We start from the raw sequence: 23961 nt of genomic DNA, 5'->3' as shown, positions 1-23961 counted from the left end.
CACTGCAATGAATCTGAATAACTCCTCCTTTAGGGCGCAAGCAACTCCCCTCCCCCTTGCAGTCTTTCCAATTCACGATACAAAAAGACGGACAGGACAGGTTGCCTGACTTTCCGTCACTGCCACCCTTTGCCATCCTTACCCGTAGAAAGCCCTTTCATCATCCCCAAACCCTAATCTTTTCCCTTTCCTTCCCAGCCCCCAAACCCTGCCCTCTGTACCTTTCTCACCACCCGCTTCCCTTCTCCTGTCATCCCCCTACCACCCGGGAAAAAAAGAGATTGCCCCCTCCTTCCACTAGCCCACCCTCCCACCCAAAGAACAACTTCTTCTGCGCAGCTTGTTTTCTAGGCAGCAGCGCTATTGTGATGTCATCGGGGGGCATTGTGACAAGCCGCCAGTGTTCCGTCTCTTCATGTTGTGCACAGTTCAAACGGAAAATACATCAACAGGCAGACTACAGAAAAGCTTACTATCAAAGGTTAGAGGGGGGCTTTCTCAGAGGGCTTTTTACAGTTTTTCTATTCCCAATTAGCCGTTTAAGTGTACTTATTGAAAGTAGTAATTCTTTCATAGGCCGCCCTTTCTTAGTATTTGACGTTCCTTATATTGCGGTATGAGGCTTCGCAGTAGGTTGCAAACATTCATCACCCATGACTGTCCCCAATTGAGCTCAGAAGCTCAATGTCTATCATGACCTCTCTTTTAGAATGTCCAAGAGCAAGCAAACTATTCCTCCAGGAGAGGGCGCCAACAGACTACTAAAGAGATCATCATTACTCAAAGAAAACCCCAAAAACCAATGCATGATAGGAATAAACAGGTAACTTTCTTTGGAGTGGAAGCGGAGAGATCGCACCAGATGCCAATTCTAGATGTTATCACACCTGTGGTCACTGCAGCAGCAGGTGAATCCACTTTGTCCAAAAGGGATCTATTCCATTCAATTGCAAATGATCTAGATAAGACAGAGAACTGCAGCACGGGGACATAGCCGAGTTGGTCAGGTTGAGTGGTGATGAGTTTGCTATTTGGATGAATAAAGAAAGTCAAAAGTGTGAAAGATAAAAAACAAAAGGAGGAAGTGTGAAAAGTGAATGGGCCAAATTGAGGTGCATATGAAGACGTATGCTTTCTTCCAATTCATTAAATCGGGCTAATATGAATCAGGTGAATTGAGTTCTGCTTTTGGAAACTGGGTTAAGAAGGGGTGCACCGTTCCTGGAGGTACTGCAATACCAGGTCAATGCGTGGAGTGGACAGAGCAAGCTCTTTTTCCATCTCCCTGTTCTAAAAATCCATTTAATATATGGTCCCCAGATAGGGGACGTATCAGATATTAAACTGATAAGAACAGATACTACACTTGATCTTAGCCAAAAGGCCGAGAAGCGATAACCAGAATTGGTTTGGGCCTCGAGTGGCACCCTGGCCTATGCCGGACACATCTTAGGGAGAGAGAGCGAGAGGGAGACAAACCCACGCCTACACAAGACATTTTGTCACCCAAGCCAACCCTTGAAAAGGCTGCTTTGCAGAGCCAAAACAAGAAGAATGGTGCGTTTTGCAGCCGCCGCCCACTGCAATGAATCTGAATAACTCCTCCTTTAGGGCGCAAGCAACTCCCCTCCCCCTTGCAGTCTTTCCAATTCACGATACAAAAAGACGGACAGGACAGGTTGCCTGACTTTCCGTCACTGCCACCCTTTGCCATCCTTACCCGTAGAAAGCCCTTTCATCATCCCCAAACCCTAATCTTTTCCCTTTCCTTCCCAGCCCCCAAACCCTGCCCTCTGTACCTTTCTCACCACCCGCTTCCCTTCTCCTGTCATCCCCCTACCACCCGGGAAAAAAAGAGATTGCCCCCTCCTTCCACTAGCCCACCCTCCCACCCAAAGAACAACTTCTTCTGCGCAGCTTGTTTTCTAGGCAGCAGCGCTATTGTGATGTCATCGGGGGGCATTGTGACAAGCCGCCAGTGTTCCGTCTCTTCATGTTGTGCACAGTTCAAACGGAAAATACATCAACAGGCAGACTACAGAAAAGCTTACTATCAAAGGTTAGAGGGGGGCTTTCTCAGAGGGCTTTTTACAGTTTTTCTATTCCCAATTAGCCGTTTAAGTGTACTTATTGAAAGTAGTAATTCTTTCATAGGCCGCCCTTTCTTAGTATTTGACGTTCCTTATATTGCGGTATGAGGCTTCGCAGTAGGTTGCAAACATTCATCACCCATGACTGTCCCCAATTGAGCTCAGAAGCTCAATGTCTATCATGACCTCTCTTTTAGAATGTCCAAGAGCAAGCAAACTATTCCTCCAGGAGAGGGCGCCAACAGACTACTAAAGAGATCATCATTACTCAAAGAAAACCCCAAAAACCAATGCATGATAGGAATAAACAGGTAACTTTCTTTGGAGTGGAAGCGGAGAGATCGCACCAGATGCCAATTCTAGATGTTATCACACCTGTGGTCACTGCAGCAGCAGGTGAATCCACTTTGTCCAAAAGGGATCTATTCCATTCAATTGCAAATGATCTAGATAAGACAGAGAACTGCAGCACGGGGACATAGCCGAGTTGGTCAGGTTGAGTGGTGATGAGTTTGCTATTTGGATGAATAAAGAAAGTCAAAAGTGTGAAAGATAAAAAACAAAAGGAGGAAGTGTGAAAAGTGAATGGGCCAAATTGAGGTGCATATGAAGACGTATGCTTTCTTCCAATTCATTAAATCGGGCTAATATGAATCAGGTGAATTGAGTTCTGCTTTTGGAAACTGGGTTAAGAAGGGGTGCACCGTTCCTGGAGGTACTGCAATACCAGGTCAATGCGTGGAGTGGACAGAGCAAGCTCTTTTTCCATCTCCCTGTTCTAAAAATCCATTTAATATATGGTCCCCAGATAGGGGACGTATCAGATATTAAACTGATAAGAACAGATACTACACTTGATCTTAGCCAAAAGGCCGAGAAGCGATAACCAGAATTGGTTTGGGCCTCGAGTGGCACCCTGGCCTATGCCGGACACATCTTAGGGAGAGAGAGCGAGAGGGAGACAAACCCACGCCTACACAAGACATTTTGTCACCCAAGCCAACCCTTGAAAAGGCTGCTTTGCAGAGCCAAAACAAGAAGAATGGTGCGTTTTGCAGCCGCCGCCCACTGCAATGAATCTGAATAACTCCTCCTTTAGGGCGCAAGCAACTCCCCTCCCCCTTGCAGTCTTTCCAATTCACGATACAAAAAGACGGACAGGACAGGTTGCCTGACTTTCCGTCACTGCCACCCTTTGCCATCCTTACCCGTAGAAAGCCCTTTCATCATCCCCAAACCCTAATCTTTTCCCTTTCCTTCCCAGCCCCCAAACCCTGCCCTCTGTACCTTTCTCACCACCCGCTTCCCTTCTCCTGTCATCCCCCTACCACCCGGGAAAAAAAGAGATTGCCCCCTCCTTCCACTAGCCCACCCTCCCACCCAAAGAACAACTTCTTCTGCGCAGCTTGTTTTCTAGGCAGCAGCGCTATTGTGATGTCATCGGGGGGCATTGTGACAAGCCGCCAGTGTTCCGTCTCTTCATGTTGTGCACAGTTCAAACGGAAAATACATCAACAGGCAGACTACAGAAAAGCTTACTATCAAAGGTTAGAGGGGGGCTTTCTCAGAGGGCTTTTTACAGTTTTTCTATTCCCAATTAGCCGTTTAAGTGTACTTATTGAAAGTAGTAATTCTTTCATAGGCCGCCCTTTCTTAGTATTTGACGTTCCTTATATTGCGGTATGAGGCTTCGCAGTAGGTTGCAAACATTCATCACCCATGACTGTCCCCAATTGAGCTCAGAAGCTCAATGTCTATCATGACCTCTCTTTTAGAATGTCCAAGAGCAAGCAAACTATTCCTCCAGGAGAGGGCGCCAACAGACTACTAAAGAGATCATCATTACTCAAAGAAAACCCCAAAAACCAATGCATGATAGGAATAAACAGGTAACTTTCTTTGGAGTGGAAGCGGAGAGATCGCACCAGATGCCAATTCTAGATGTTATCACACCTGTGGTCACTGCAGCAGCAGGTGAATCCACTTTGTCCAAAAGGGATCTATTCCATTCAATTGCAAATGATCTAGATAAGACAGAGAACTGCAGCACGGGGACATAGCCGAGTTGGTCAGGTTGAGTGGTGATGAGTTTGCTATTTGGATGAATAAAGAAAGTCAAAAGTGTGAAAGATAAAAAACAAAAGGAGGAAGTGTGAAAAGTGAATGGGCCAAATTGAGGTGCATATGAAGACGTATGCTTTCTTCCAATTCATTAAATCGGGCTAATATGAATCAGGTGAATTGAGTTCTGCTTTTGGAAACTGGGTTAAGAAGGGGTGCACCGTTCCTGGAGGTACTGCAATACCAGGTCAATGCGTGGAGTGGACAGAGCAAGCTCTTTTTCCATCTCCCTGTTCTAAAAATCCATTTAATATATGGTCCCCAGATAGGGGACGTATCAGATATTAAACTGATAAGAACAGATACTACACTTGATCTTAGCCAAAAGGCCGAGAAGCGATAACCAGAATTGGTTTGGGCCTCGAGTGGCACCCTGGCCTATGCCGGACACATCTTAGGGAGAGAGAGCGAGAGGGAGACAAACCCACGCCTACACAAGACATTTTGTCACCCAAGCCAACCCTTGAAAAGGCTGCTTTGCAGAGCCAAAACAAGAAGAATGGTGCGTTTTGCAGCCGCCGCCCACTGCAATGAATCTGAATAACTCCTCCTTTAGGGCGCAAGCAACTCCCCTCCCCCTTGCAGTCTTTCCAATTCACGATACAAAAAGACGGACAGGACAGGTTGCCTGACTTTCCGTCACTGCCACCCTTTGCCATCCTTACCCGTAGAAAGCCCTTTCATCATCCCCAAACCCTAATCTTTTCCCTTTCCTTCCCAGCCCCCAAACCCTGCCCTCTGTACCTTTCTCACCACCCGCTTCCCTTCTCCTGTCATCCCCCTACCACCCGGGAAAAAAAGAGATTGCCCCCTCCTTCCACTAGCCCACCCTCCCACCCAAAGAACAACTTCTTCTGCGCAGCTTGTTTTCTAGGCAGCAGCGCTATTGTGATGTCATCGGGGGGCATTGTGACAAGCCGCCAGTGTTCCGTCTCTTCATGTTGTGCACAGTTCAAACGGAAAATACATCAACAGGCAGACTACAGAAAAGCTTACTATCAAAGGTTAGAGGGGGGCTTTCTCAGAGGGCTTTTTACAGTTTTTCTATTCCCAATTAGCCGTTTAAGTGTACTTATTGAAAGTAGTAATTCTTTCATAGGCCGCCCTTTCTTAGTATTTGACGTTCCTTATATTGCGGTATGAGGCTTCGCAGTAGGTTGCAAACATTCATCACCCATGACTGTCCCCAATTGAGCTCAGAAGCTCAATGTCTATCATGACCTCTCTTTTAGAATGTCCAAGAGCAAGCAAACTATTCCTCCAGGAGAGGGCGCCAACAGACTACTAAAGAGATCATCATTACTCAAAGAAAACCCCAAAAACCAATGCATGATAGGAATAAACAGGTAACTTTCTTTGGAGTGGAAGCGGAGAGATCGCACCAGATGCCAATTCTAGATGTTATCACACCTGTGGTCACTGCAGCAGCAGGTGAATCCACTTTGTCCAAAAGGGATCTATTCCATTCAATTGCAAATGATCTAGATAAGACAGAGAACTGCAGCACGGGGACATAGCCGAGTTGGTCAGGTTGAGTGGTGATGAGTTTGCTATTTGGATGAATAAAGAAAGTCAAAAGTGTGAAAGATAAAAAACAAAAGGAGGAAGTGTGAAAAGTGAATGGGCCAAATTGAGGTGCATATGAAGACGTATGCTTTCTTCCAATTCATTAAATCGGGCTAATATGAATCAGGTGAATTGAGTTCTGCTTTTGGAAACTGGGTTAAGAAGGGGTGCACCGTTCCTGGAGGTACTGCAATACCAGGTCAATGCGTGGAGTGGACAGAGCAAGCTCTTTTTCCATCTCCCTGTTCTAAAAATCCATTTAATATATGGTCCCCAGATAGGGGACGTATCAGATATTAAACTGATAAGAACAGATACTACACTTGATCTTAGCCAAAAGGCCGAGAAGCGATAACCAGAATTGGTTTGGGCCTCGAGTGGCACCCTGGCCTATGCCGGACACATCTTAGGGAGAGAGAGCGAGAGGGAGACAAACCCACGCCTACACAAGACATTTTGTCACCCAAGCCAACCCTTGAAAAGGCTGCTTTGCAGAGCCAAAACAAGAAGAATGGTGCGTTTTGCAGCCGCCGCCCACTGCAATGAATCTGAATAACTCCTCCTTTAGGGCGCAAGCAACTCCCCTCCCCCTTGCAGTCTTTCCAATTCACGATACAAAAAGACGGACAGGACAGGTTGCCTGACTTTCCGTCACTGCCACCCTTTGCCATCCTTACCCGTAGAAAGCCCTTTCATCATCCCCAAACCCTAATCTTTTCCCTTTCCTTCCCAGCCCCCAAACCCTGCCCTCTGTACCTTTCTCACCACCCGCTTCCCTTCTCCTGTCATCCCCCTACCACCCGGGAAAAAAAGAGATTGCCCCCTCCTTCCACTAGCCCACCCTCCCACCCAAAGAACAACTTCTTCTGCGCAGCTTGTTTTCTAGGCAGCAGCGCTATTGTGATGTCATCGGGGGGCATTGTGACAAGCCGCCAGTGTTCCGTCTCTTCATGTTGTGCACAGTTCAAACGGAAAATACATCAACAGGCAGACTACAGAAAAGCTTACTATCAAAGGTTAGAGGGGGGCTTTCTCAGAGGGCTTTTTACAGTTTTTCTATTCCCAATTAGCCGTTTAAGTGTACTTATTGAAAGTAGTAATTCTTTCATAGGCCGCCCTTTCTTAGTATTTGACGTTCCTTATATTGCGGTATGAGGCTTCGCAGTAGGTTGCAAACATTCATCACCCATGACTGTCCCCAATTGAGCTCAGAAGCTCAATGTCTATCATGACCTCTCTTTTAGAATGTCCAAGAGCAAGCAAACTATTCCTCCAGGAGAGGGCGCCAACAGACTACTAAAGAGATCATCATTACTCAAAGAAAACCCCAAAAACCAATGCATGATAGGAATAAACAGGTAACTTTCTTTGGAGTGGAAGCGGAGAGATCGCACCAGATGCCAATTCTAGATGTTATCACACCTGTGGTCACTGCAGCAGCAGGTGAATCCACTTTGTCCAAAAGGGATCTATTCCATTCAATTGCAAATGATCTAGATAAGACAGAGAACTGCAGCACGGGGACATAGCCGAGTTGGTCAGGTTGAGTGGTGATGAGTTTGCTATTTGGATGAATAAAGAAAGTCAAAAGTGTGAAAGATAAAAAACAAAAGGAGGAAGTGTGAAAAGTGAATGGGCCAAATTGAGGTGCATATGAAGACGTATGCTTTCTTCCAATTCATTAAATCGGGCTAATATGAATCAGGTGAATTGAGTTCTGCTTTTGGAAACTGGGTTAAGAAGGGGTGCACCGTTCCTGGAGGTACTGCAATACCAGGTCAATGCGTGGAGTGGACAGAGCAAGCTCTTTTTCCATCTCCCTGTTCTAAAAATCCATTTAATATATGGTCCCCAGATAGGGGACGTATCAGATATTAAACTGATAAGAACAGATACTACACTTGATCTTAGCCAAAAGGCCGAGAAGCGATAACCAGAATTGGTTTGGGCCTCGAGTGGCACCCTGGCCTATGCCGGACACATCTTAGGGAGAGAGAGCGAGAGGGAGACAAACCCACGCCTACACAAGACATTTTGTCACCCAAGCCAACCCTTGAAAAGGCTGCTTTGCAGAGCCAAAACAAGAAGAATGGTGCGTTTTGCAGCCGCCGCCCACTGCAATGAATCTGAATAACTCCTCCTTTAGGGCGCAAGCAACTCCCCTCCCCCTTGCAGTCTTTCCAATTCACGATACAAAAAGACGGACAGGACAGGTTGCCTGACTTTCCGTCACTGCCACCCTTTGCCATCCTTACCCGTAGAAAGCCCTTTCATCATCCCCAAACCCTAATCTTTTCCCTTTCCTTCCCAGCCCCCAAACCCTGCCCTCTGTACCTTTCTCACCACCCGCTTCCCTTCTCCTGTCATCCCCCTACCACCCGGGAAAAAAAGAGATTGCCCCCTCCTTCCACTAGCCCACCCTCCCACCCAAAGAACAACTTCTTCTGCGCAGCTTGTTTTCTAGGCAGCAGCGCTATTGTGATGTCATCGGGGGGCATTGTGACAAGCCGCCAGTGTTCCGTCTCTTCATGTTGTGCACAGTTCAAACGGAAAATACATCAACAGGCAGACTACAGAAAAGCTTACTATCAAAGGTTAGAGGGGGGCTTTCTCAGAGGGCTTTTTACAGTTTTTCTATTCCCAATTAGCCGTTTAAGTGTACTTATTGAAAGTAGTAATTCTTTCATAGGCCGCCCTTTCTTAGTATTTGACGTTCCTTATATTGCGGTATGAGGCTTCGCAGTAGGTTGCAAACATTCATCACCCATGACTGTCCCCAATTGAGCTCAGAAGCTCAATGTCTATCATGACCTCTCTTTTAGAATGTCCAAGAGCAAGCAAACTATTCCTCCAGGAGAGGGCGCCAACAGACTACTAAAGAGATCATCATTACTCAAAGAAAACCCCAAAAACCAATGCATGATAGGAATAAACAGGTAACTTTCTTTGGAGTGGAAGCGGAGAGATCGCACCAGATGCCAATTCTAGATGTTATCACACCTGTGGTCACTGCAGCAGCAGGTGAATCCACTTTGTCCAAAAGGGATCTATTCCATTCAATTGCAAATGATCTAGATAAGACAGAGAACTGCAGCACGGGGACATAGCCGAGTTGGTCAGGTTGAGTGGTGATGAGTTTGCTATTTGGATGAATAAAGAAAGTCAAAAGTGTGAAAGATAAAAAACAAAAGGAGGAAGTGTGAAAAGTGAATGGGCCAAATTGAGGTGCATATGAAGACGTATGCTTTCTTCCAATTCATTAAATCGGGCTAATATGAATCAGGTGAATTGAGTTCTGCTTTTGGAAACTGGGTTAAGAAGGGGTGCACCGTTCCTGGAGGTACTGCAATACCAGGTCAATGCGTGGAGTGGACAGAGCAAGCTCTTTTTCCATCTCCCTGTTCTAAAAATCCATTTAATATATGGTCCCCAGATAGGGGACGTATCAGATATTAAACTGATAAGAACAGATTTTTGATTTAATGAAGCTTTCCAAAGCACCACAAAAAATGCATGACCGAAGTCACACCAAAAACAGTGCAAAGGCTAGGATTCGTGTGGACCCCACCGTGAGGAGAGGGTCCCCAAAAATCAACCCCGTCCCTCCGAGCCAGAAGGCCACAGCAAGGGTCAGGGATCTTCGGTGCTCCCCCAAGCCGAAGCCTGGTTGAGCCTTGTCGTTGCTCCCAGCGTCCACCCAGGCATCTTACCCAAGTGGAGTAGAGAGCTACTAGTTGTTGGTTTCGCAGCCGAAACTGCCCGGACCGTCAACCGGTGTTGGTTTCTCAGCCCAAGGCTAACCGGACCTCCAACCGGGTGTTGGTTTCTCAGCCGAAGCTGACCCAGACCTCCAACCGGGTGTTGGTTTCTCAGCCGAAGCTGACCCAGACCTCCAACCGGGTGTTGGTTTCTCAGCCCAAAGCTGACCAGACCTCCGACCGGGATTATAAAAATTTCCCTTCCTAGCCAGAAGGCCGGGATAGGGTAATATGCTCAAAAAGTATGAAAAGGCAAGGTACGGTGTGCTACAGAGCCCAAGGCTTGCCGGGGTCCCAAGCCAGCAAGCTCAGACTCACTCCAGGGTCGTCAGTCCTGGGGCACGTTGTACCATAGCCCCCCACCCTTACTCAGTCTAATAGCCTCGATCCTGGTAGGGCCATGTTTTCCTCTAGATGAATATACTATCCACCCAGAGTACTAGCAAGCGCAACCTTCCAGTGTGCATTGTATCATTGTACTAAGGTGGCCTGGAGCTTAAACCACCTCTTCGAACAACACTACACTTGATCTTAGCCAAAAGGCCGAGAAGCGATAACCAGAATTGGTTTGGGCCTCGAGTGGCACCCTGGCCTATGCCGGACACATCTTAGGGAGAGAGAGCGAGAGGGAGACAAACCCACGCCTACACAAGACATTTTGTCACCCAAGCCAACCCTTGAAAAGGCTGCTTTGCAGAGCCAAAACAAGAAGAATGGTGCGTTTTGCAGCCGCCGCCCACTGCAATGAATCTGAATAACTCCTCCTTTAGGGCGCAAGCAACTCCCCTCCCCCTTGCAGTCTTTCCAATTCACGATACAAAAAGACGGACAGGACAGGTTGCCTGACTTTCCGTCACTGCCACCCTTTGCCATCCTTACCCGTAGAAAGCCCTTTCATCATCCCCAAACCCTAATCTTTTCCCTTTCCTTCCCAGCCCCCAAACCCTGCCCTCTGTACCTTTCTCACCACCCGCTTCCCTTCTCCTGTCATCCCCCTACCACCCGGGAAAAAAAGAGATTGCCCCCTCCTTCCACTAGCCCACCCTCCCACCCAAAGAACAACTTCTTCTGCGCAGCTTGTTTTCTAGGCAGCAGCGCTATTGTGATGTCATCGGGGGGCATTGTGACAAGCCGCCAGTGTTCCGTCTCTTCATGTTGTGCACAGTTCAAACGGAAAATACATCAACAGGCAGACTACAGAAAAGCTTACTATCAAAGGTTAGAGGGGGGCTTTCTCAGAGGGCTTTTTACAGTTTTTCTATTCCCAATTAGCCGTTTAAGTGTACTTATTGAAAGTAGTAATTCTTTCATAGGCCGCCCTTTCTTAGTATTTGACGTTCCTTATATTGCGGTATGAGGCTTCGCAGTAGGTTGCAAACATTCATCACCCATGACTGTCCCCAATTGAGCTCAGAAGCTCAATGTCTATCATGACCTCTCTTTTAGAATGTCCAAGAGCAAGCAAACTATTCCTCCAGGAGAGGGCGCCAACAGACTACTAAAGAGATCATCATTACTCAAAGAAAACCCCAAAAACCAATGCATGATAGGAATAAACAGGTAACTTTCTTTGGAGTGGAAGCGGAGAGATCACACCAGATGCCAATTCTAGATGTTATCACACCTGTGGTCACTGCAGCAGCAGGTGAATCCACTTTGTCCAAAAGGGATCTATTCCATTCAATTGCAAATGATCTAGATAAGACAGAGAACTGCAGCACGGGGACATAGCCGAGTTGGTCAGGTTGAGTGGTGATGAGTTTGCTATTTGGATGAATAAAGAAAGTCAAAAGTGTGAAAGATAAAAAACAAAAGGAGGAAGTGTGAAAAGTGAATGGGCCAAATTGAGGTGCATATGAAGACGTATGCTTTCTTCCAATTCATTAAATCGGGCTAATATGAATCAGGTGAATTGAGTTCTGCTTTTGGAAACTGGGTTAAGAAGGGGTGCACCGTTCCTGGAGGTACTGCAATACCAGGTCAATGCGTGGAGTGGACAGAGCAAGCTCTTTTTCCATCTCCCTGTTCTAAAAATCCATTTAATATATGGTCCCCAGATAGGGGACGTATCAGATATTAAACTGATAAGAACAGATTTTTGATTTAATGAAGCTTTCCAAAGCACCACAAAAAATGCATGACCGAAGTCACACCAAAAACAGTGCAAAGGCTAGGATTCGTGTGGACCCCACCGTGAGGAGAGGGTCCCCAAAAATCAACCCCGTCCCTCCGAGCCAGAAGGCCACAGCAAGGGTCAGGGATCTTCGGTGCTCCCCCAAGCCGAAGCCTGGTTGAGCCTTGTCGTTGCTCCCAGCGTCCACCCAGGCATCTTACCCAAGTGGAGTAGAGAGCTACTAGTTGTTGGTTTCGCAGCCGAAACTGCCCGGACCGTCAACCGGTGTTGGTTTCTCAGCCCAAGGCTAACCGGACCTCCAACCGGGTGTTGGTTTCTCAGCCGAAGCTGACCCAGACCTCCAACCGGGTGTTGGTTTCTCAGCCGAAGCTGACCCGGACCTCCAACCGGGTGTTAGTTTCTCAGCCCAAAGCTGACCAGACCTCCGACCGGGATTATAAAAATTTCCCTTCCTGGCCAGAAGGCCGGGATAGGGTAATATGCTCAAAAAGTATGAAAAGGCAAGGTACGGTGTGCTACAGAGCCCAAGGCTTGCCGGGGTCCCAAGCCAGCAAGCTCAGACTCACTCCAGGGTCGTCAGTCCTGGGGCACGTTGTACCATAGCCCCCCATCCTTACTCAGTCTAATAGCCTCGATCCTGGTAGGGCCATGTTTTCCACTAGGTGAATATACTATCCACCCAGAGTACTAGCAAGCGCAACCTTCCAGTGTGCATTGTATCATTGTACTAAGGTGGCCTGGAGCTTAAACCACCTCTTCGAACAACACTACACTTGATCTTAGCCAAAAGGCCGAGAAGCGATAACCAGAATTGGTTTGGGCCTCGAGTGGCACCCTGGCCTATGCCGGACACATCTTAGGGAGAGAGAGCGAGAGGGAGACAAACCCACGCCTACACAAGACATTTTGTCACCCAAGCCAACCCTTGAAAAGGCTGCTTTGCAGAGCCAAAACAAGAAGAATGGTGCGTTTTGCAGCCGCCGCCCACTGCAATGAATCTGAATAACTCCTCCTTTAGGGCGCAAGCAACTCCCCTCCCCCTTGCAGTCTTTCCAATTCACGATACAAAAAGACGGACAGGACAGGTTGCCTGACTTTCCGTCACTGCCACCCTTTGCCATCCTTACCCGTAGAAAGCCCTTTCATCATCCCCAAACCCTAATCTTTTCCCTTTCCTTCCCAGCCCCCAAACCCTGCCCTCTGTACCTTTCTCACCACCCGCTTCCCTTCTCCTGTCATCCCCCTACCACCCGGGAAAAAAAGAGATTGCCCCCTCCTTCCACTAGCCCACCCTCCCACCCAAAGAACAACTTCTTCTGCGCAGCTTGTTTTCTAGGCAGCAGCGCTATTGTGATGTCATCGGGGGGCATTGTGACAAGCCGCCAGTGTTCCGTCTCTTCATGTTGTGCACAGTTCAAACGGAAAATACATCAACAGGCAGACTACAGAAAAGCTTACTATCAAAGGTTAGAGGGGGGCTTTCTCAGAGGGCTTTTTACAGTTTTTCTATTCCCAATTAGCCGTTTAAGTGTACTTATTGAAAGTAGTAATTCTTTCATAGGCCGCCCTTTCTTAGTATTTGACGTTCCTTATATTGCGGTATGAGGCTTCGCAGTAGGTTGCAAACATTCATCACCCATGACTGTCCCCAATTGAGCTCAGAAGCTCAATGTCTATCATGACCTCTCTTTTAGAATGTCCAAGAGCAAGCAAACTATTCCTCCAGGAGAGGGCGCCAACAGACTACTAAAGAGATCATCATTACTCAAAGAAAACCCCAAAAACCAATGCATGATAGGAATAAACAGGTAACTTTCTTTGGAGTGGAAGCGGAGAGATCGCACCAGATGCCAATTCTAGATGTTATCACACCTGTGGTCACTGCAGCAGCAGGTGAATCCACTTTGTCCAAAAGGGATCTATTCCATTCAATTGCAAATGATCTAGATAAGACAGAGAACTGCAGCACGGGGACATAGCCGAGTTGGTCAGGTTGAGTGGTGATGAGTTTGCTATTTGGATGAATAAAGAAAGTCAAAAGTGTGAAAGATAAAAAACAAAAGGAGGAAGTGTGAAAAGTGAATGGGCCAAATTGAGGTGCATATGAAGACGTATGCTTTCTTCCAATTCATTAAATCGGGCTAATATGAATCAGGTGAATTGAGTTCTGCTTTTGGAAACTGGGTTAAGAAGGGGTGCACCGTTCCTGGAGGTACTGCAATACCAGGTCAATGCGTGGAGTGGACAGAGCAAGCTCTTTTTCCATCTCCCTGTTCTAAAAATCCATTTAATATATGGTCCCCAGATAGGGGACGTATCAGATATTAAACTGATAAGAACAGATACTACACTTGATCTTAGCCAAAAGGCCGAGAAGCGATAACCAGAATTGGTTTGGGCCTCGAGTGGCACCCTGGCCTATGCCGGACACATCTTAGGGAGAGAGAGCGAGAGGGAGACAAACCCACGCCTACACAAGACATTTTGTCACCCAAGCCAACCCTTGAAAAGGCTGCTTTGCAGAGCCAAAACAAGAAGAATGGTGCGTTTTGCAGCCGCCGCCCACTGCAATGAATCTGAATAACTCCTCCTTTAGGGCGCAAGCAACTCCCCTCCCCCTTGCAGTCTTTCCAATTCACGATACAAAAAGACGGACAGGACAGGTTGCCTGACTTTCCGTCACTGCCACCCTTTGCCATCCTTACCCGTAGAAAGCCCTTTCATCATCCCCAAACCCTAATCTTTTCCCTTTCCTTCCCAGCCCCCAAACCCTGCCCTCTGTACCTTTCTCACCACCCGCTTCCCTTCTCCTGTCATCCCCCTACCACCCGGGAAAAAAAGAGATTGCCCCCTCCTTCCACTAGCCCACCCTCCCACCCAAAGAACAACTTCTTCTGCGCAGCTTGTTTTCTAGGCAGCAGCGCTATTGTGATGTCATCGGGGGGCATTGTGACAAGCCGCCAGTGTTCCGTCTCTTCATGTTGTGCACAGTTCAAACGGAAAATACATCAACAGGCAGACTACAGAAAAGCTTACTATCAAAGGTTAGAGGGGGGCTTTCTCAGAGGGCTTTTTACAGTTTTTCTATTCCCAATTAGCCGTTTAAGTGTACTTATTGAAAGTAGTAATTCTTTCATAGGCCGCCCTTTCTTAGTATTTGACGTTCCTTATATTGCGGTATGAGGCTTCGCAGTAGGTTGCAAACATTCATCACCCATGACTGTCCCCAATTGAGCTCAGAAGCTCAATGTCTATCATGACCTCTCTTTTAGAATGTCCAAGAGCAAGCAAACTATTCCTCCAGGAGAGGGCGCCAACAGACTACTAAAGAGATCATCATTACTCAAAGAAAACCCCAAAAACCAATGCATGATAGGAATAAACAGGTAACTTTCTTTGGAGTGGAAGCGGAGAGATCGCACCAGATGCCAATTCTAGATGTTATCACACCTGTGGTCACTGCAGCAGCAGGTGAATCCACTTTGTCCAAAAGGGATCTATTCCATTCAATTGCAAATGATCTAGATAAGACAGAGAACTGCAGCACGGGGACATAGCCGAGTTGGTCAGGTTGAGTGGTGATGAGTTTGCTATTTGGATGAATAAAGAAAGTCAAAAGTGTGAAAGATAAAAAACAAAAGGAGGAAGTGTGAAAAGTGAATGGGCCAAATTGAGGTGCATATGAAGACGTATGCTTTCTTCCAATTCATTAAATCGGGCTAATATGAATCAGGTGAATTGAGTTCTGCTTTTGGAAACTGGGTTAAGAAGGGGTGCACCGTTCCTGGAGGTACTGCAATACCAGGTCAATGCGTGGAGTGGACAGAGCAAGCTCTTTTTCCATCTCCCTGTTCTAAAAATCCATTTAATATATGGTCCCCAGATAGGGGACGTATCAGATATTAAACTGATAAGAACAGATACTACACTTGATCTTAGCCAAAAGGCCGAGAAGCGATAACCAGAATTGGTTTGGGCCTCGAGTGGCACCCTGGCCTATGCCGGACACATCTTAGGGAGAGAGAGCGAGAGGGAGACAAACCCACGCCTACACAAGACATTTTGTCACCCAAGCCAACCCTTGAAAAGGCTGCTTTGCAGAGCCAAAACAAGAAGAATGGTGCGTTTTGCAGCCGCCGCCCACTGCAATGAATCTGAATAACTCCTCCTTTAGGGCGCAAGCAACTCCCCTCCCCCTTGCAGTCTTTCCAATTCACGATACAAAAAGACGGACAGGACAGGTTGCCTGACTTTCCGTCACTGCCACCCTTTGCCATCCTTACCCGTAGAAAGCCCTTTCATCATCCCCAAACCCTAATCTTTTCCCTTTCCTTCCCAGCCCCCAAACCCTGCCCTCTGTACCTTTCTCACCACCCGCTTCCCTTCTCCTGTCATCCCCCTACCACCCGGGAAAAAAAGAGATTGCCCCCTCCTTCCACTAGCCCACCCTCCCACCCAAAGAACAACTTCTTCTGCGCAGCTTGTTTTCTAGGCAGCAGCGCTATTGTGATGTCATCGGGGGGCATTGTGACAAGCCGCCAGTGTTCCGTCTCTTCATGTTGTGCACAGTTCAAACGGAAAATACAGCAACAGGCAGACTACAGAAAAGCTTACTATCAAAGGTTAGAGGGGGGCTTTCTCAGAGGGCTTTTTACAGTTTTTCTATTCCCAATTAGCCGTTTAAGTGTACTTATTGAAAGTAGTAATTCTTTCATAGGCCGCCCTTTCTTAGTATTTGACGTTCCTTATATTGCGGTATGAGGCTTCGCAGTAGGTTGCAAACATTCATCACCCATGACTGTCCCCAATTGAGCTCAGAAGCTCAATGTCTATCATGACCTCTCTTTTAGAATGTCCAAGAGCAAGCAAACTATTCCTCCAGGAGAGGGCGCCAACAGACTACTAAAGAGATCATCATTACTCAAAGAAAACCCCAAAAACCAATGCATGATAGGAATAAACAGGTAACTTTCTTTGGAGTGGAAGCGGAGAGATCGCACCAGATGCCAATTCTAGATGTTATCACACCTGTGGTCACTGCAGCAGCAGGTGAATCCACTTTGTCCAAAAGGGATCTATTCCATTCAATTGCAAATGATCTAGATAAGACAGAGAACTGCAGCACGGGGACATAGCCGAGTTGGTCAGGTTGAGTGGTGATGAGTTTGCTATTTGGATGAATAAAGAAAGTCAAAAGTGTGAAAGATAAAAAACAAAAGGAGGAAGTGTGAAAAGTGAATGGGCCAAATTGAGGTGCATATGAAGACGTATGCTTTCTTCCAATTCATTAAATCGGGCTAATATGAATCAGGTGAATTGAGTTCTGCTTTTGGAAACTGGGTTAAGAAGGGGTGCACCGTTCCTGGAGGTACTGCAATACCAGGTCAATGCGTGGAGTGGACAGAGCAAGCTCTTTTTCCATCTCCCTGTTCTAAAAATCCATTTAATATATGGTCCCCAGATAGGGGACGTATCAGATATTAAACTGATAAGAACAGATACTACACTTGATCTTAGCCAAAAGGCCGAGAAGCGATAACCAGAATTGGTTTGGGCCTCGAGTGGCACCCTGGCCTATGCCGGACACATCTTAGGGAGAGAGAGCGAGAGGGAGACAAACCCACGCCTACACAAGACATTTTGTCACCCAAGCCAACCCTTGAAAAGGCTGCTTTGCAGAGCCAAAACAAGAAGAATGGTGCGTTTTGCAGCCGCCGCCCACTGCAATGAATCTGAATAACTCCTCCTTTAGGGCGCAAGCAACTCCCCTCCCCCTTGCAGTCTTTCCAATTCACGATACAAAAAGACGGACAGGACAGGTTGCCTGACTTTCCGTCACTGCCACCCTTTGCCATCCTTACCCGTAGAAAGCCCTTTCATCATCCCCAAACCCTAATCTTTTCCCTTTCCTTCCCAGCCCCCAAACCCTGCCCTCTGTACCTTTCTCACCACCCGCTTCCCTTCTCCTGTCATCCCCCTACCACCCGGGAAAAAAAGAGATTGCCCCCTCCTTCCACTAGCCCACCCTCCCACCCAAAGAACAACTTCTTCTGCGCAGCTTGTTTTCTAGGCAGCAGCGCTATTGTGATGTCATCGGGGGGCATTGTGACAAGCCGCCAGTGTTCCGTCTCTTCATGTTGTGCACAGTTCAAACGGAAAATACATCAACAGGCAGACTACAGAAAAGCTTACTATCAAAGGTTAGAGGGGGGCTTTCTCAGAGGGCTTTTTACAGTTTTTCTATTCCCAATTAGCCGTTTAAGTGTACTTATTGAAAGTAGTAATTCTTTCATAGGCCGCCCTTTCTTAGTATTTGACGTTCCTTATATTGCGGTATGAGGCTTCGCAGTAGGTTGCAAACATTCATCACCCATGACTGTCCCCAATTGAGCTCAGAAGCTCAATGTCTATCATGACCTCTCTTTTAGAATGTCCAAGAGCAAGCAAACTATTCCTCCAGGAGAGGGCGCCAACAGACTACTAAAGAGATCATCATTACTCAAAGAAAACCCCAAAAACCAATGCATGATAGGAATAAACAGGTAACTTTCTTTGGAGTGGAAGCGGAGAGATCGCACTAGATGCCAATTCTAGATGTTATCACACCTGTGGTCACTGCAGCAGCAGGTGAATCCACTTTGTCCAAAAGGGATCTATTCCATTCAATTGCAAATGATCTAGATAAGACAGAGAACTGCAGCACGGGGACATAGCCGAGTTGGTCAGGTTGAGTGGTGATGAGTTTGCTATTTGGATGAATAAAGAAAGTCAAAAGTGTGAAAGATAAAAAACAAAAGGAGGAAGTGTGAAAAGTGAATGGGCCAAATTGAGGTGCATATGAAGACGTATGCTTTCTTCCAATTCATTAAATCGGGCTAATATGAATCAGGTGAATTGAGTTCTGCTTTTGGAAACTGGGTTAAGAAGGGGTGCACCGTTCCTGGAGGTACTGCAATACCAGGTCAATGCGTGGAGTGGACAGAGCAAGCTCTTTTTCCATCTCCCTGTTCTAAAAATCCATTTAATATATGGTCCCCAGATAGGGGACGTATCAGATATTAAACTGATAAGAACAGATACTACACTTGATCTTAGCCAAAAGGCCAAGAAGCGATAACCAGAATTGGTTTGGGCCTCGAGTGGCACCCTGGCCTATGCCGGACACATCTTAGGGAGAGAGAGCGAGAGGGAGACAAACCCACGCCTACACAAGACATTTTGTCACCCAAGCCAACCCTTGAAAAGGCTGCTTTGCAGAGCCAAAACAAGAAGAATGGTGCGTTTTGCAGCCGCCGCCCACTGCAATGAATCTGAATAACTCCTCCTTTAGGGCGCAAGCAACTCCCCTCCCCCTTGCAGTCTTTCCAATTCACGATACAAAAAGACGGACAGGACAGGTTGCCTGACTTTCCGTCACTGCCACCCTTTGCCATCCTTACCCGTAGAAAGCCCTTTCATCATCCCCAAACCCTAATCTTTTCCCTTTCCTTCCCAGCCCCCAAACCCTGCCCTCTGTACCTTTCTCACCACCCGCTTCCCTTCTCCTGTCATCCCCCTACCACCCGGGAAAAAAAGAGATTGCCCCCTCCTTCCACTAGCCCACCCTCCCACCCAAAGAACAACTTCTTCTGCGCAGCTTGTTTTCTAGGCAGCAGCGCTATTGTGATGTCATCGGGGGGCATTGTGACAAGCCGCCAGTGTTCCGTCTCTTCATGTTGTGCACAGTTCAAACGGAAAATACATCAACAGGCAGACTACAGAAAAGCTTACTATCAAAGGTTAGAGGGGGGCTTTCTCAGAGGGCTTTTTACCGTTTTTCTATTCCCAATTAGCCGTTTAAGTGTACTTATTGAAAGTAGTAATTCTTTCATAGGCCGCCCTTTCTTAGTATTTGACGTTCCTTATATTGCGGTATGAGGCTTCGCAGTAGGTTGCAAACATTCATCACCCATGACTGTCCCCAATTGAGCTCAGAAGCTCAATGTCTATCATGACCTCTCTTTTAGAATGTCCAAGAGCAAGCAAACTATTCCTCCAGGAGAGGGCGCCAACAGACTACTAAAGAGATCATCATTACTCAAAGAAAACCCCAAAAACCAATGCATGATAGGAATAAACAGGTAACTTTCTTTGGAGTGGAAGCGGAGAGATCGCACCAGATGCCAATTCTAGATGTTATCACACCTGTGGTCACTGCAGCAGCAGGTGAATCCACTTTGTCAAAAGGGATCTATTCCATTCAATTGCAAATGATCTAGATAAGACAGAGAACTGCAGCACGGGGACATAGCCGAGTTGGTCAGGTTGAGTGGTGATGAGTTTGCTATTTGGATGAATAAAGAAAGTCAAAAGTGTGAAAGATAAAAAACAAAAGGAGGAAGTGTGAAAAGTGAATGGGCCAAATTGAGGTGCATATGAAGACGTATGCTTTCTTCCAATTCATTAAATCGGGCTAATATGAATCAGGTGAATTGAGTTCTGCTTTTGGAAACTGGGTTAAGAAGGGGTGCACCGTTCCTGGAGGTACTGCAATACCAGGTCAATGCGTGGAGTGGACAGAGCAAGCTCTTTTTCCATCTCCCTGTTCTAAAAATCCATTTAATATATGGTCCCCAGATAGGGGACGTATCAGATATTAAACTGATAAGAACAGATACTACACTTGATCTTAGCCAAAAGGCCGAGAAGCGATAACCAGAATTGGTTTGGGCCTCGAGTGGACACCCTGGCCTATGCCGGACACATCTTAGGGAGAGAGAGCGAGAGGGAGACAAACCCACGCCTACACAAGACATTTTGTCACCCAAGCCAACCCTTGAAAAGGCTGCTTTGCAGAGCCAAAACAAGAAGAATGGTGCGTTTTGCAGCCGCCGCCCACTGCAATGAATCTGAATAACTCCTCCTTTAGGGCGCAAGCAACTCCCCTCCCCCTTGCAGTCTTTCCAATTCACGATACAAAAAGACGGACAGGACAGGTTGCCTGACTTTCCGTCACTGCCACCCTTTGCCATCCTTACCCGTAGAAAGCCCTTTCATCATCCCCAAACCCTAATCTTTTCCCTTTCCTTCCCAGCCCCCAAACCCTGCCCTCTGTACCTTTCTCACCACCCGCTTCCCTTCTCCTGTCATCCCCCTACCACCCGGGAAAAAAAGAGATTGCCCCCTCCTTCCACTAGCCCACCCTCCCACCCAAAGAACAACTTCTTCTGCGCAGCTTGTTTTCTAGGCAGCAGCGCTATTGTGATGTCATCGGGGGGCATTGTGACAAGCCGCCAGTGTTCCGTCTCTTCATGTTGTGCACAGTTCAAACGGAAAATACATCAACAGGCAGACTACAGAAAAGCTTACTATCAAAGGTTAGAGGGGGGCTTTCTCAGAGGGCTTTTTACAGTTTTTCTATTCCCAATTAGCCGTTTAAGTGTACTTATTGAAAGTAGTAATTCTTTCATAGGCCGCCCTTTCTTAGTATTTGACGTTCCTTATATTGCGGTATGAGGCTTCGCAGTAGGTTGCAAACATTCATCACCCATGACTGTCCCCAATTGAGCTCAGAAGCTCAATGTCTATCATGACCTCTCTTTTAGAATGTCCAAGAGCAAGCAAACTATTCCTCCAGGAGAGGGCGCCAACAGACTACTAAAGAGATCATCATTACTCAAAGAAAACCCCAAAAACCAATGCATGATAGGAATAAACAGGTAACTTTCTTTGGAGTGGAAGCGGAGAGATCGCACCAGATGCCAATTCTAGATGTTATCACACCTGTGGTCACTGCAGCAGCAGGTGAATCCACTTTGTCCAAAAGGGATCTATTCCATTCAATTGCAAATGATCTAGATAAGACAGAGAACTGCAGCACGGGGACATAGCCGAGTTGGTCAGGTTGAGTGGTGATGAGTTTGCTATTTGGATGAATAAAGAAAGTCAAAAGTGTGAAAGATAAAAAACAAAAGGAGGAAGTGTGAAAAGTGAATGGGCCAAATTGAGGTGCATATGAAGACGTATGCTTTCTTCCAATTCATTAAATCGGGCTAATATGAATCAGGTGAATTGAGTTCTGCTTTTGGAAACTGGGTTAAGAAGGGGTGCACCGTTCCTGGAGGTACTGCAATACCAGGTCAATGCGTGGAGTGGACAGAGCAAGCTCTTTTTCCATCTCCCTGTTCTAAAAATCCATTTAATATATGGTCCCCAGATAGGGGACGTATCAGATATTAAACTGATAAGAACAGATACTACACTTGATCTTAGCCAAAAGGCCGAGAAGCGATAACCAGAATTGGTTTGGGCCTCGAGTGGCACCCTGGCCTATGCCGGACACATCTTAGGGAGAGAGAGCGAGAGGGAGACAAACCCACGCCTACACAAGACATTTTGTCACCCAAGCCAACCCTTGAAAAGGCTGCTTTGCAGAGCCAAAACAAGAAGAATGGTGCGTTTTGCAGCCGCCGCCCACTGCAATGAATCTGAATAACTCCTCCTTTAGGGCGCAAGCAACTCCCCTCCCCCTTGCAGTCTTTCCAATTCACGATACAAAAAGACGGACAGGACAGGTTGCCTGACTTTCCGTCACTGCCACCCTTTGCCATCCTTACCCGTAGAAAGCCCTTTCATCATCCCCAAACCCTAATCTTTTCCCTTTCCTTCCCAGCCCCCAAACCCTGCCCTCTGTACCTTTCTCACCACCCGCTTCCCTTCTCCTGTCATCCCCCTACCACCCGGGAAAAAAAGAGATTGCCCCCTCCTTCCACTAGCCCACCCTCCCACCCAAAGAACAACTTCTTCTGCGCAGCTTGTTTTCTAGGCAGCAGCGCTATTGTGATGTCATCGGGGGGCATTGTGACAAGCCGCCAGTGTTCCGTCTCTTCATGTTGTGCACAGTTCAAACGGAAAATACATCAACAGGCAGACTACAGAAAAGCTTACTATCAAAGGTTAGAGGGGGGCTTTCTCAGAGGGCTTTTTACAGTTTTTCTATTCCCAATTAGCCGTTTAAGTGTACTTATTGAAAGTAGTAATTCTTTCATAGGCCGCCCTTTCTTAGTATTTGACGTTCCTTATATTGCGGTATGAGGCTTCGCAGTAGGTTGCAAACATTCATCACCCATGACTGTCCCCAATTGAGCTCAGAAGCTCAATGTCTATCATGACCTCTCTTTTAGAATGTCCAAGAGCAAGCAAACTATTCCTCCAGGAGAGGGCGCCAACAGACTACTAAAGAGATCATCATTACTCAAAGAAAACCCCAAAAACCAATGCATGATAGGAATAAACAGGTAACTTTCTTTGGAGTGGAAGCGGAGAGATCGCACCAGATGCCAATTCTAGATGTTATCACACCTGTGGTCACTGCAGCAGCAGGTGAATCCACTTTGTCCAAAAGGGATCTATTCCATTCAATTGCAAATGATCTAGATAAGACAGAGAACTGCAGCACGGGGACATAGCCGAGTTGGTCAGGTTGAGTGGTGATGAGTTTGCTATTTGGATGAATAAAGAAAGTCAAAAGTGTGAAAGATAAAAAACAAAAGGAGGAAGTGTGAAAAGTGAATGGGCCAAATTGAGGTGCATATGAAGACGTATGCTTTCTTCCAATTCATTAAATCGGGCTAATATGAATCAGGTGAATTGAGTTCTGCTTTTGGAAACTGGGTTAAGAAGGGGTGCACCGTTCCTGGAGGTACTGCAATACCAGGTCAATGCGTGGAGTGGACAGAGCAAGCTCTTTTTCCATCTCCCTGTTCTAAAAATCCATTTAATATATGGTCCCCAGATAGGGGACGTATCAGATATTAAACTGATAAGAACAGATACTACACTTGATCTTAGCCAAAAGGCCGAGAAGCGATAACCAGAATTGGTTTGGGCCTCGAGTGGCACCCTGGCCTATGCCGGACACATCTTAGGGAGAGAGAGCGAGAGGGAGACAAACCCACGCCTACACAAGACATTTTGTCACCCAAGCCAACCCTTGAAAAGGCTGCTTTGCAGAGCCAAAACAAGAAGAATGGTGCGTTTTGCAGCCGCCGCCCACTGCAATGAATCTGAATAACTCCTCCTTTAGGGCGCAAGCAACTCCCCTCCCCCTTGCAGTCTTTCCAATTCACGATACAAAAAGACGGACAGGACAGGTTGCCTGACTTTCCGTCACTGCCACCCTTTGCCATCCTTACCCGTAGAAAGCCCTTTCATCATCCCCAAACCCTAATCTTTTCCCTTTCCTTCCCAGCCCCCAAACCCTGCCCTCTGTACCTTTCTCACCACCCGCTTCCCTTCTCCTGTCATCCCCCTA

The 23961-nt window shown here is 46.9% G+C and overlaps 14 non-coding genes across 14 annotated transcripts; all 14 read right to left on the bottom strand.

Annotated features, from left to right (window-relative positions):
- Positions 1-1205: 1205 nt before the first annotated feature.
- LOC142278809 (U2 spliceosomal RNA) lies at positions 1206-1396 on the bottom strand. Its single transcript, XR_012741598.1, has one exon. It is a non-coding gene; the product is annotated as a U2 spliceosomal RNA (small nuclear RNA).
- A 1387-nt stretch (positions 1397-2783) lies between these two features.
- LOC142278808 (U2 spliceosomal RNA) lies at positions 2784-2974 on the bottom strand. The gene has a single exon (XR_012741597.1). It is a non-coding gene; the product is annotated as a U2 spliceosomal RNA (small nuclear RNA).
- Positions 2975-4361: 1387 nt separating this feature from the next.
- Positions 4362-4552, bottom strand: LOC142278807 (U2 spliceosomal RNA). Its single transcript, XR_012741596.1, has one exon. It is a non-coding gene; the product is annotated as a U2 spliceosomal RNA (small nuclear RNA).
- Positions 4553-5939: 1387 nt separating this feature from the next.
- LOC142278806 (U2 spliceosomal RNA) lies at positions 5940-6130 on the bottom strand. Its single transcript, XR_012741595.1, has one exon. It is a non-coding gene; the product is annotated as a U2 spliceosomal RNA (small nuclear RNA).
- Positions 6131-7517: 1387 nt separating this feature from the next.
- LOC142278805 (U2 spliceosomal RNA) lies at positions 7518-7708 on the bottom strand. The gene has a single exon (XR_012741594.1). It is a non-coding gene; the product is annotated as a U2 spliceosomal RNA (small nuclear RNA).
- Positions 7709-9095: 1387 nt separating this feature from the next.
- LOC142278865 (U2 spliceosomal RNA) lies at positions 9096-9288 on the bottom strand. Its single transcript, XR_012741648.1, has one exon. It is a non-coding gene; the product is annotated as a U2 spliceosomal RNA (small nuclear RNA).
- A 2189-nt stretch (positions 9289-11477) lies between these two features.
- On the bottom strand, positions 11478-11670 carry LOC142278863 (U2 spliceosomal RNA). The gene has a single exon (XR_012741646.1). It is a non-coding gene; the product is annotated as a U2 spliceosomal RNA (small nuclear RNA).
- Positions 11671-13859: 2189 nt separating this feature from the next.
- On the bottom strand, positions 13860-14050 carry LOC142278803 (U2 spliceosomal RNA). The gene has a single exon (XR_012741592.1). It is a non-coding gene; the product is annotated as a U2 spliceosomal RNA (small nuclear RNA).
- A 1387-nt stretch (positions 14051-15437) lies between these two features.
- LOC142278801 (U2 spliceosomal RNA) lies at positions 15438-15628 on the bottom strand. The gene has a single exon (XR_012741591.1). It is a non-coding gene; the product is annotated as a U2 spliceosomal RNA (small nuclear RNA).
- Positions 15629-17015: 1387 nt separating this feature from the next.
- LOC142278800 (U2 spliceosomal RNA) lies at positions 17016-17206 on the bottom strand. The gene has a single exon (XR_012741590.1). It is a non-coding gene; the product is annotated as a U2 spliceosomal RNA (small nuclear RNA).
- A 1387-nt stretch (positions 17207-18593) lies between these two features.
- Positions 18594-18784, bottom strand: LOC142278854 (U2 spliceosomal RNA). Its single transcript, XR_012741639.1, has one exon. It is a non-coding gene; the product is annotated as a U2 spliceosomal RNA (small nuclear RNA).
- A 1386-nt stretch (positions 18785-20170) lies between these two features.
- LOC142278799 (U2 spliceosomal RNA) lies at positions 20171-20361 on the bottom strand. Its single transcript, XR_012741589.1, has one exon. It is a non-coding gene; the product is annotated as a U2 spliceosomal RNA (small nuclear RNA).
- A 1388-nt stretch (positions 20362-21749) lies between these two features.
- On the bottom strand, positions 21750-21940 carry LOC142278798 (U2 spliceosomal RNA). The gene has a single exon (XR_012741588.1). It is a non-coding gene; the product is annotated as a U2 spliceosomal RNA (small nuclear RNA).
- Positions 21941-23327: 1387 nt separating this feature from the next.
- LOC142278797 (U2 spliceosomal RNA) lies at positions 23328-23518 on the bottom strand. Its single transcript, XR_012741587.1, has one exon. It is a non-coding gene; the product is annotated as a U2 spliceosomal RNA (small nuclear RNA).
- Between the last annotated feature and the right edge of the window lie 443 nt (positions 23519-23961).

Source organism: Anomaloglossus baeobatrachus, unplaced genomic scaffold (genome assembly GCF_048569485.1).
Source record: "Anomaloglossus baeobatrachus isolate aAnoBae1 unplaced genomic scaffold, aAnoBae1.hap1 Scaffold_420, whole genome shotgun sequence".
Taxonomy (NCBI): Eukaryota; Metazoa; Chordata; class Amphibia; order Anura; family Aromobatidae; genus Anomaloglossus; species Anomaloglossus baeobatrachus.
Note: the sequence above shows the minus strand (reverse complement) of the source record. Positions and strands in the feature narration are given on the sequence as shown.